The 12,381-nt window shown below is 32.2% G+C and overlaps 1 long non-coding RNA gene across 1 annotated transcript in view; it reads right to left on the bottom strand.

Moving 5' to 3' along the window:
- Window positions 1–560: 560 nt before the first annotated feature.
- Window positions 561–12,381, bottom strand: part of LOC143267197 (uncharacterized) — a 28,253-nt gene continuing 16,432 nt past the window's right edge. The window contains exon 4 of the long non-coding RNA XR_013042114.1: window positions 561–681. This is a non-coding gene — a long non-coding RNA (uncharacterized LOC143267197). The remainder of the gene's footprint in view (window positions 682–12,381) is intronic.

Below are 12,381 nucleotides of genomic sequence, written 5' to 3'. Positions count from 1 at the left end.
TAGTTTTTAAACATATTATCTTTGGGAGCTAGAGAGATGATCCAGTAGTTAAGATTAATGCTTACTCTTCCAGATGACCTTGACTCAGTTCTCAGAACCCTGCAGGGCAGCACTTAATTGTCAGAAACACCAGCTCTCGAGAATCTACCACCCTCTTCTGGTCTCAATAAGTCCTGCATGAATGTGATTCATAGACATGCCGTAAAACTTCTATACATATAAAATAAGAATAAATCTTAAAAAATATAAAAAGCAGATAGTCCAAAAATGACTATCTGCACTTTCTTGAAAATGTAGAATGATGTGGGATATGTAGAGAACATTTTGTTGAAACAATGAATCCAAATTTGCATTGTATGTCCCAGGTGTGTATTTACATGAGATAAACAATCATCTTATAATTAGCTGAAATTGAACATCTATATAAAAAAAAGACCATGGAAATGCTAATTTTGAGAGAAATGCTTCAGGCATGATATATATTGGATTAATATAAATCCTTGATGTACCTAAAAAGGCTTCCAAATTTTACTCACCAAATTATATTTGGTGATGGCTCTCCATTTTTATTATCAATGTATGGACTGTTTGTATATAGAGAAGATTTAGTCATGGGAAATATCTCTTCAGTTCTCCTGAGAGGTTGCTCAGCACATCAGGTTTAGAAGAAAGCTAAAACTTCTAGGATTATATAATAGGATAAAAGGAATATTCAGGTAAGCAACAATGATATTCAGAGGGGAGTAGAGGGCAGAGAGACAGAAGCAGCAAACATTCGGATTGACTCCTACTGTAATTTACTGCCAAAGCAAGGGAATGCGGTAGAGACATCTCCCTACTTCTATCTGCTCAGTTTACTTTCTTCTCTTTCAAAAAGCATGATCATTACACTACTCCAAGTATAATGATGTGATCACAGTTCCTCTTCTTTTTCACTTACTTCTCTTGACAACACTTTGACACAACTCTAATTCTTGGTTGTATCACCTGTTAGTAGACAAGGAAATACTTCTGAGAGTTACCACAATGTATACATTACAGTGGAAATAAGTATGCAATATACATAGCAGGACCTGATGGTCCTTGTACTTCCTTTTTTCCTCTATTCTTTCTTGGACTGGAAAGAAATGATTATCATTCCTATGGAAATGTTAGAGAACTCCACAACTTGAATAGCAAAAATCTACCTATGAACTAATGTATCATGCAACATTTCCTCCAGATTTATGCAGAGATATCTATGAAATACAAAAGCAAATTCAGAGCTTAATATGTTATAGAATATGTCAGAGAGTGGAAATGCAAATAAATTCACAGAAGAGGATCATCTTAGCAGCATGAGAAATGGCAAATAGGCATTTATGAAACAGAAGAGATGGGAAGGAGTAGTTCTACTGTTCAGCTGTGGTGATCACGTGAGAGATGAGGGGAGAGAAAGGAGGTTCAAAAGAAGCTTAGAGGGGAATGACTTCTGGTAGAAGAACAGGTTTTTGAGCATTATCTACAAGGAGAGAGGAGAAAGAAGAATTGGAGATCTTCTTTCTCTAGCCTGATAAAACTGAGTTCATCCCATGCTGAAGGGATTCCAAGCAAAAAGACCAATAAATATAAGAAGCTTACTAGCGTGTTTTCTTAAAAAGGCACTAAGTTGAGAAATTAATTTGAGATGGAAATTCAGGTGTTGGACTACTTTTGCTGCTTCCAGGATTGAGCAGTAAAATTGTAGAGGGGAGAATGACCTTAACATGTATATTTCTGGGTTGAAAATACTCATAATTACTCTAAATATAGTTTTCTCATGTTACCATTTTAAAAATCATTTTAAGGATAAAATAAAGAGTAATAAAAAGTGAAATTGTCAAATTGTCCACATATCCTGTGTCAATGGTTGAAATCTAATCCCAAGAGTAATTGATTAACTGTACTAGTTATGGTCTGACAATGTAGCATTTTCTAAATTTACAAAAATGATTTAATGTTACTAAATAATACACAGTGAAATTTGTAAATATGAAAAATAATTTATACAAAAATACTGAAATAAGCATTTATGTTTTCCATCTAACACCCAGTAGACAAAAAAAACTATTCACTGAGTTTTTAAAAATAAATTAAATAATAAAAAATTGTGATAAACAGTACTAATTATAGTTTATGAAAATATGTAAAATTGGGTTTTGAAAGTACATTTGACCCACTTGATGCAATTCCTCATATCTATACTGAAACATAAGATATTGCAATTTACCAAAAAGAAGAAAAGAACTGAGAAAGAAATAATTCACAAACTTAATTTTAGTTTTTCAATTTTCTAGATCTTTTTTTTTCTTTTCTGAAATTTACTGCTATGTAATGTATCAACATTCTCAGATTTTTGTGAGACTTTTTAATTATTATCGTAGGTAACCTACGGTTTGCAGGTAATTTGATGATGTGATTCTCCATAGTTCTCATTTTCTAGTCTTCAAAATATTCTTCCTGTTGGTTCTCATTGACAGTCTGTACCTTACTCTTACTTCTGATTTTTATTCTAATCCTGATATTTTACTTTTGACATTATTTGTAGAAAAACATTTTTAGATTAAAATAAGTTTAGCGCTTTTTTTAGAGAGAATTATTTCTACCTTTGTAACAAATATCTTATTCTACAAAGCATTATTTCGTTATATTCTAGGATATTAGACATTTTCTGAATATGGCAGTGTACTAGCAGTTCATTGAACAGCCAACATCTCTCCAACAATGATGGATGAATCACTTGAAAACAGCTTTCTTTTCATTTTAAATAATGCATACTAAATTTATTTGAAAATGAAGAGAAAATGCTTTTTGTCTGTTGCCGTGTACTCTCTGAAGAAATCAAGGTGATTTAGAAAAGACTAAAGATAAGCTAAAATTGAGTCATATAATTGAATTTGGGTATATAGAGTTTTTAACTAAAAATCTGATTTATCCCAAAGGAAAAAAAAGTGGTACATCAGATAATTAAGTACTACTTGGAAAATCAAAGAATATTGACTAAAATGAACGATTACTATTTTGTCCAGTGCATCTGTGATCTAGTTTTTTATGTAGTCAGTTTTCCTGCTACATTTTAACTTTGCCTTATGGAAAGTTACTTTCTCCTCATGTGCTACACTGCTCTCAATCCCTGTTGCTTTCCATTTTCCCTCCTACTTCAGCTATCCTTTCCTATTGGGGAACTGAACAAGACATCTTGTCTTCCAAGCAGATCAATGGGATCTTCACTGTGACACCTTATATCGTTTATGGAGGAAGGCTGGAAATAGACTCCTATATGTGGTGTAACCAATCATGTGGAATTTAGCTGCTTGTCTCTCTTTCTGTTTGACTTTATCTTTGTGACTGCAAGCTGTCATATATTTTTTTCTAAGTATATGATGTGCAAAGCATATTGTTGATTCTGGGTAAATGTTTCTTGAATAAACAAATGTTGGAACATCATAGATAGAGGATCATGGAGATGTTTGAATTAAATGCTCTAAAAATATTTTTTTAATGAGTACTTCTATAAAAATTATTCTTAGAGAATAAGAATGAAGGAAAAGACAACGCTGATCTTGTAAATTAATATTTTCAGCTTGTGGAGTAGCAGGCAAAGAGGATATGGTATTTTGTGATTCCAACGAAACTGAATAATTCAGAATGTCAATCTGATTTTTTACTGAGGCTTGATTTTTCCAAGCTTAGGTTATGTAAAAGGTATTGCTGACTTATAATAAACCTCTTCATTTTCAAATAAATTTAGTATGCATTATTTAAAATGAAAAGAAAGCTAACTTTATTATGAATGACTTGGTATCTCTTCTATTTAGATCTAAATAGCCTTCTTGGTATTTCTTTTCAACTTAGATCTTATATTACAGTAATTTTAATTTTGATCTGAATTTTTAAAATTTATTTATTTGCATTTTAAACAATTTTAACTAAAAAAGATTATTAAATATATTTTAATTATTTTTACCCTCCACAAATTTTTCCAGAAATCTTACACTATTCTATCCACTGAAATCCTTTCTCTCTCTCTTATTAGGATACAAACAGGCATCTAGATACTAATATTAGTACTCCTCCTCCTCCTGCTACTAATACTGTTAGGTAAAATGAAAAAAAGCAAACCAGGAAAAAATAATGAAATGGAAGGAAATGGGCCAAACAAAAAGCCCAATAAACCATAGATTTAAAGAGACACATACATTTGCACAAAAAGAAATCCATTAAAACACCACACAATAAACATTTATATTATATTATATTATATTATATTATATTATATTATATTATATTATTATTTATTATATTATTATATTATATTATAATATTTATTATATATAAAGCATCTGTAGGGAAAAATTCAAAACTAAATAAAGAAAGCCAAAAGCCCTGGCAAACCATTATGAGACAAAAAACCCTCCCCAAATACCACTGTGTTTGTTTTGTATTGGCCATCTACTCCTGGGAATGGGGCCTGCCCTGAAAAATGGTTTGTATCCCCAGTGAGACTATGTTGGAAAACAACTAACTTTCATTTGTAAGCAGTTATCTATTGAAGATAGCTTCTAGGTTAGCAATATGAGCATGGGTCCACTTTTCTAAGTGCTGGGACCTTATCAGGCACAGACCCATGCATGCTGCCATAGTCTGTGAGTTCTTACATGCATCAGTCCTGCTGTGTTTAGAAGACCTTTTATTCTTGGTGTCCTCCATTCTGTCTGGCTCTTATAACCTTTATTCTTGCTCTCTTTCCCAGAGTTCCCTAACCCTTGAGGGAAAGGTTTGATAGAGATGTCCCATTTAGGACTGAATGTTCCAATGTCTCCCACTCTCTACACATTGTCCAGTTGTGGGTCTCTGTATTTGTTCTCATTTACTGAAGAAGAAACTTTTCTAATGAGGACAGAGCCAGACAGAGATATATGAGAAGAGCAGTATAGGAGTCATTCTATTACTATGTTCTTTAGCAGAACAGTAGTATTTGATTTTCCCCTAAATCCGTGGCCCATGTAGTTTCTAATTCTTGGCCACTGGAGCTGTGTTGGGGGTGTCCTCCATCTCATGGAGTGGGCTTTAAATTCAGTCAAATATTGACTGGTAAGTCAATTATTATATTGGCTGGTAAGTCAATATAAGCTTTGTGCCTCTGCACAATGGAATAATACCCAGCTGTTAAATAAAATGAAATAATAAAATTCACAGGTAAATGAAACTAGAAAAAAATCATCCCGGGTGTGATAATCCAAACTCCTTCCCCCTCAAAATAGCAAATCTATCATGTATTCACTTATATGTGGCTCTTACCTGTTAATTACCCAATAAGTAAGCTACAGTCAATATAACCACAGTAGTTAAGTATACAGTAAGGTGCCAGGAAAGAGAGTTGGACTTTCCTATGAAGGGGAAATAGAATATATAATTATGTGTGGAAGTGAGGGGCTGGGCCAGGAGGGTCAAATGGATAGATGTGGAAAGAGGGGAAGATGTGAGTGAATCAGCGAAAGGACATCTAAAACTCAGGGACATTTGAGGGGTCTTATGGAACCCTAATAATGAATAAGCTTTCTAAATGTGATCTAAATGGAATCATCAAATAATGGGGGAGGTGAAGCTCCAACTGGATATCTCTCATTACCAAATGAAACCTGTGTTTCTGGGAATGAGTTACATTTAATCGAGTTGTTAGCCTCATGGGATAACCCAAATAACCCAGGCTATTGCCAAGGCTATTAGTTGCATACTACAAATGGGTGTTAAGACCCTATTGATGAAGACAACACCTATACATCTCATCAAAAAAGAGAAAAATTAATCTTTTTATTTCCGAGCCTTCCCTTCAACTAACTTTTGTTCATGTTATTTAGCATACTACAAGAGGAGAAAGGTAAACACCCCAAAAACCTACAAACCCTTTTTTCTATAATGATTACCTGTCTGCAAGTTGATCTCAAGTTTCTATTAGAAGATGGGCTTTGATGATAGTTGAGTACTCATTTAAATATATCTGTGGGGTTGGTGAGATGACTCACTGAGTAAAGGAACTTCATGAGCAAAGCAGATATGATGACCTCAATCATTAAAGTACAGATAAATGTTGAAGGAGACAACAAACTCCACAGCACTGTCTTCTCAACTTCTCAAGTACACCACAGCATGTTTCCCCCCATATACACATCATACACATACATATATAGGAATAAATATGAGATGTAGATAAAAAATTCGGGTAGAATAAGCAATGTGACCTTGAGTAATTTTGAGTATCTGTTGAAGAATGCATAAATAAGGACTTTATGTAGAAACCATGCTACTGTGATACTAACAAAGAACTATTTTCATATTTGGTTAATTTTCACACTTAGAGTCCTATTTCTATAAACAATTTTCTTAAGAAATGATACAAAGTGAGTTGGATCAAGACCATTTATAGATAGTTATTAGAAAACAAAATTCAACTCTCTTGTGTGTTTTATCAGAGTTATTAAAATAAAGATTATATATATGTATATATATATATATATATAATTATCAACTACTATATCTATATCATATTCAGTTCTCTTTCTTACACCAAATATTTTAAACACAGGACCTAAGAAATTGCCATGGATGGATATAAGTTACTTTAACATAAAAGAAATCTTTGTAAATGATGATAATGAATATTAAATTAAATATCCCCATTTCAAATGTCCACACAATATGCTCTTGCTTTGAAAACATGCTTTTCTTTATGTGTTACAGGACAAAAAGGGAAGTAGAAATCTGTAGCATCTGTATTATAATACCATTGATATACATATGTTTGAGGAAGAAGGGAAATTTGTCTGCATATTATTCAAAACTCCCCTTTCAGGGACTATACATCTTATACAGAAAAATAACTTTCTTTTACATGCAGAGACTTTTTCAAACACATTCTCAATATCTACTTTCAATTCTTTAGAGCTAGCTTTTAGGTGTGTCTCTCTATTCAAATGGTTTATCATTTGCATCCAATTCATTTGACTTACTTTATAAGACTACATGTTTTATTGAATATCAGGAATAAAAGTCTTTTAGAATGATTGCTCTGAATTTTTCACAATATAGTTCACATAGTTTATAAATTCACATATAAGAGATGTAGAATATTTAATTTAAATCCCATAGTTCCAACATTTTGAAATATTGTTAATACTGTATATTAGTATTTTTCTATTCATTAGAAATATAATTATATAGATAAATTATATATTCAATATAATTTCTACAAATTATATAGAATATATGTTACATAAAATATATAATTGTAATATAATATAGAAATTATATTTCATTTTCTAATATTTTATTAATTTCTGTCAAGTCCAACGTGTATTATTATACCACCTTTTGAGGTAATTAAATCAATTGGTTAACTTGAACAACCAAAAGAAAATTAATTCAGTACATTACAAAACAGCAGGTAATACCATTAGAAGAGATTCTTAGTCTTAAGTAAGTCCTGCAGAATGTTTTTACACAACCAGTACCTTCCACCACACTTGACCTTTGATAATCAAATACTTTTTTATACAGTGAAATCTTCCAGAGTCTGAGTTTTATGTTTCCTTAACAAGCAAAAATGTCCATTTTATTCAAAGCAAATAAAATTGAACAAAATTTCAAACCACTGTATGCCAAAGACAATCTTTACTTAAAGGGAGCAGAATGATAATGAATTTTTAGAAGTGTGGGGATGATTTCCACGTTGTGCAGTAGGTGAATAAGAGCTAGTTCCATTAGCAGCCTCCCAGACATGAAACATAGCTCATTATACACACCTGCCAACAGCTACATTAAACATTTAATAACAGTAGGAGACACCTTACCCTCACAGTCATAAATGAGGGCATTTTAGCATTTTCCGTTCTCTGTGCTTCACAAAGACTTTTTTCCTTCCTCGATAGGTTGATATTTTTTAATCTTCAAACTAGCAGTGCTGGTGAAATAAGAAAGTAATTTTGCCATCTTTTTTCTTTATAAGATAACGTTTCTATGTTTATGAAATTTTCATTTTGACTCTGTCTTTGTTCTTAAAAACAACTCATCATGCTGTTCTTAATGGAAAATTAGATGAAAGATTTTCTCTTAGTTTTACAGAAAATATGTACATTTTTTTATTTCTGATGAAATGTCTAGAATGTTAGAGAATTAAGGGGAAACATAAAAACAAATTCTTAACCATTGATGTGAGCCAAAGTTTAATTATTCTTTTTCCCTTTCAATCAAATAAGCATAATACACAATTTTAACAATTGAATTTTAATAATAACTCTCCTCTTTGGGGTTCAGTTCTTATGTACCACCTATTCTAACACATTATTCACTGCCCTGCAAGGATATCAGAAAAAAAATAAAAACACTTAGAGAGGGGCCAAGGAATCCCATCTCTAGCATAAGAAGCATGAATAAGTGTGTATAAGAAGCCCCTTGGACTTCTCATATTTATTTTCATTGTGTAATCACTTTTGTATGGAGAAACAGAATGCTCAGAAATGAGTTCTGGATTTTAACAAGAGCCACGTGTTCAAACTCACTGAAATCTTTCTGTGCGACAGTAAAAGGCTCCGATGTTCTCATGGTAGTATCAGAAATGGCATTACTTAAAAAAAATAAATTCAAGATAATTTTCTTCTCTAAAGGATAATCACAAATTATTTTATCATCTCATTTACATGTAAAACTAAAATATGATTCAGTAAAATGTTTAATTTTATATTATACTTTGTTTAATAAGTTAGTTGGTATTAAAGAACAATTCTCTACATTACCCCAAGGAGTTGTAAATCTGATTTAATAGTACTCATGGGATCTGGTAGAATATTTTCTAGAATTAGGAAGTACCATGTTCACAAATTTTTAGTAAGGAAAATTCAATATTATTCATTTTGAATCATACAGTCATCTATGAAAAAGCAGGATGATTTTTTGTAGTATTAAAATGACTTTGCATTATAGAAATCTATAAATAGAGGGTTTGGGTGGAAGTGCTGTTGCTCCTTTCTCAACTTTTTTTCATGTTATTTAATCATTGCCAAATAGTCTCAAATACATGGTGTATTTTCAATTACTTAAAACAAGTGGATACATAGTAGAGATTTTACTATACTATTGCCCGTGTGCCAAACTGAATGGTACCTATTATAAAACACATAAATACATATTCACAAGATTGAAATCTCAGGACAAGAAATCCGAAGGCCTCTATTTATATTGTTTCTTTGAAGAAAAGTATAAATTGCGTATTCAAAATTTCACAATGTGTCATTTTATCACATGTGAAATTTCTGAGAGTAACATCTGATAGTAACATGGTACTAACATCTCTACCATGGAACTCTAATACATAAAATTAGGACTCACTTATTAAAATATAAACATAAGCTTTAATCTCAATGCATACAGCTCAGGTACTGCATCATTCTGTAGCAGGAATCTTAGAAGTTCTTATTAATAAAGTCAAACCTGAGGCCAGTTATTGGGGTGAACACTGGAAGATCAGAGAGACAGAACAAGCCACAGCTAACATCACCTGGCCAACTTCTCAGCCGATTCTGTTTCCTCAGACTGGAAGCCTTTGTGTCCTCATATCCAAATGGCTCTCAGCTGAACTGTGCTGCTCAAATCCTAAAAGCTTAACCAGCCAAATGCTTAACCAGCCAAATGCTTCTAGTTTCTGGTCCTCATGCCTTATATACCTTTCTGCTTTCTACCATCACTCCCTGGGATTAAAGGCTTGCTTTCTGAGATTAAAGGCATGAGTCACCATGCTTGGCTGTATCCTTGAACACATGGATTTCTGCCTCTAGAATGCTAGGATTAAGGGTGTGTGCTACCAGTGCCTATCCTAAGTATCTAGTGCCTTTTCTGTTCTCTGGACCCAGATAAATTTATTAGGGTACACAATATTTTGGGGAACAAAATACCACCAAATCATTCCACGTAACTCTTTAGTGATACAGAACATCATATACTGGCCGGGTATATAGCTAGGTGATAGAGTAGTTGCCTAGAAACATATGGTCTTAGATTGTATCTGTAACACAAAACACTAAAACAAACCCAAGCCAGGCATATAGTCTGCCAATATATTTGCCAATTTGACTTTTTCTTTCTTTATTATTCATATAAAATTTATTATAAATATTCTCTTCTAACTTCATATTATCAATATTATTTTAATGTTGTTATTCTATGTGACATGGCCCTGAACACACCTGTATGATCTCACATTTTAATATCACTGTAGCATCTCAGAAAAACCTCTTGCCTTCAGTGTTGACTCTTCAATTTTGTTTAACTGATGCCAAAGTTACTCTTTGAAAACAGAGTATCACATCATGATTATACAAGACCATTTAGCATCTTTTTCTCTGAATCGTCCTCTAGCCTCATTTTATTACCTCTCTTTCTTTCTATACTTGAGATCATTTTATGTATAACATGCTATGAAATTAATGATTATTAAAGTACTTAGAAAATTAAAGTAAATATCTTATGTTCTTTAAAGTAACTCCATCCCACAGGCCAGTCTCAGTCTTTAATGAACATGATGACATATGAGAACTTTCAACTGAAAGATATCATGTTTCACAGTCTATAAACATGATATTGTCCTAGATCTTCATTGCAATCTTATTTTTCTTAAAATAACAAGCATAATTCCTTATTCTTTTAGTCAGGATATAATGCAGATTTCAAAATTACCTACTAGAAAGGACCAAAAAACAAAACAAACAAAACGATAATAACCTTAGCTGATAGAGAATTCATTTGAGGAAACTGATGAGCTATGAAGGCAGATGACAACTCCTTTCAGAGCTCTGGAAAGAACTACTTTGTAGCACGATAGAGTAGAATAGTTCAAGAGGAAGTCAATGATGATAAAGTCTAATGGCATTTTAGAAGAAGACCAAATTGTTGAGGCTAGGGATATGACTCAGTACTGGAGTGCCTGCCTCACAGATGCAAGGCTCTGCAAAATTCTAGCACTACAAAAAGAAAGGAAGGAAGTCAAAGTGTTACAATATAAAGGGATTTAGTAATTCAATAAGATCATAGAACATTAATCATTTATCAAATTATCAGGTATTTTCATTTTGAAAATTTCAGCATTTTCATGTGCTTAGGAAGTCTGGGTAAAAGTTAAAGGAAAGTGTTTGAGATGATTTGGCAACTTATTGTTGGCATTCACCACTGAATAAATACAGAAATTCTGAATTTTTTTCTAAGCTTTTTTTTTATGTCTTTGAGGTGAATTCTATTCCTGAGTATATTTTATTTTTTTTTAACTAATTTATGATTTAGTTTAATTAGTGAATTTGTTAGGTTGTCATATAAGTAAGTGCTTTCCTATAGTTCCTTCTTACATATGATTATTTCTTCTCAATGGCATATTGACAGAATGATTGAGATATAGAATACAATTTTCATAGCTCTGGTAAATGGAATATACATGAATGTCAATAAACAGATAAATGGGTAAAAGTGTGATATGTATGGACAGTGGAATTTTGTTGACATGGTTATGACAGATGATTTTTGAACTAATTCATATGGGAAACGTGTCACTTGAAACGGCATTATTATTAAATATAATCTCATATTTTTCATTGCATTCATTTTTATAATTTATCCCCATTAGATGAGTGAATGGGACCTAAAATGGTACCTAAACAATTAGGCAAACTCACTTTTAATTAAAATTTATTGACGAGCCGGGCGGTGGTGGCGCACGCCTTTAATCCCAGCACTCGGGAGGCAGAGCCAGGAGGATCTCTGTGAGTTCGAGGCCAGCCTGGTCTACCAAGTGAGTTCCAGGAAAGGCGCAAAGCTACACAGAGAAACCCTGTCTCCAAAAACCAAAAAAAAAAATTATTGACATAAAATTAAAATAATACAATGTATATCTCCTCAAAAATAGTTATTTTATTTCTGAGCACAGGCTGGACTGAAAATAACCTATATCAGGAACTTCTAATCAGTCCTTACAATTTTCTAGGTTTTGGAAAAGAGTATATCTTTGTTTATTTTTAATAAATTAAAAAGCAAGTACTCTTGTAAATCTGAATTATTCATATTATCAAGATATGTATTGACTATTAATTTAAACATAATTAAAATACTATAAAATTTAAACCTATGTGGTAAAAGCTGTACAAGGTTACAAATTCAATATTATGTTATTGAATTAATATTACCTATTGAATGAAATCTTGTATAATTAGATGGCTGTAGTGATCCTGAAAATGAATAGCTCTTAAAATAAAGACTGCAAGAAAAAGTCAAACGACTATCATTATTGGTGCTTTACTGGGACCAAGGCAATGTGCCTGAGCTTCG

Source organism: Peromyscus maniculatus, chromosome 9, assembly GCF_049852395.1.
Source record: "Peromyscus maniculatus bairdii isolate BWxNUB_F1_BW_parent chromosome 9, HU_Pman_BW_mat_3.1, whole genome shotgun sequence".
NCBI lineage: Eukaryota > Metazoa > Chordata > Mammalia > Rodentia > Cricetidae > Peromyscus > Peromyscus maniculatus.
This window is presented reverse-complemented; position numbering and strand designations above follow the sequence as displayed.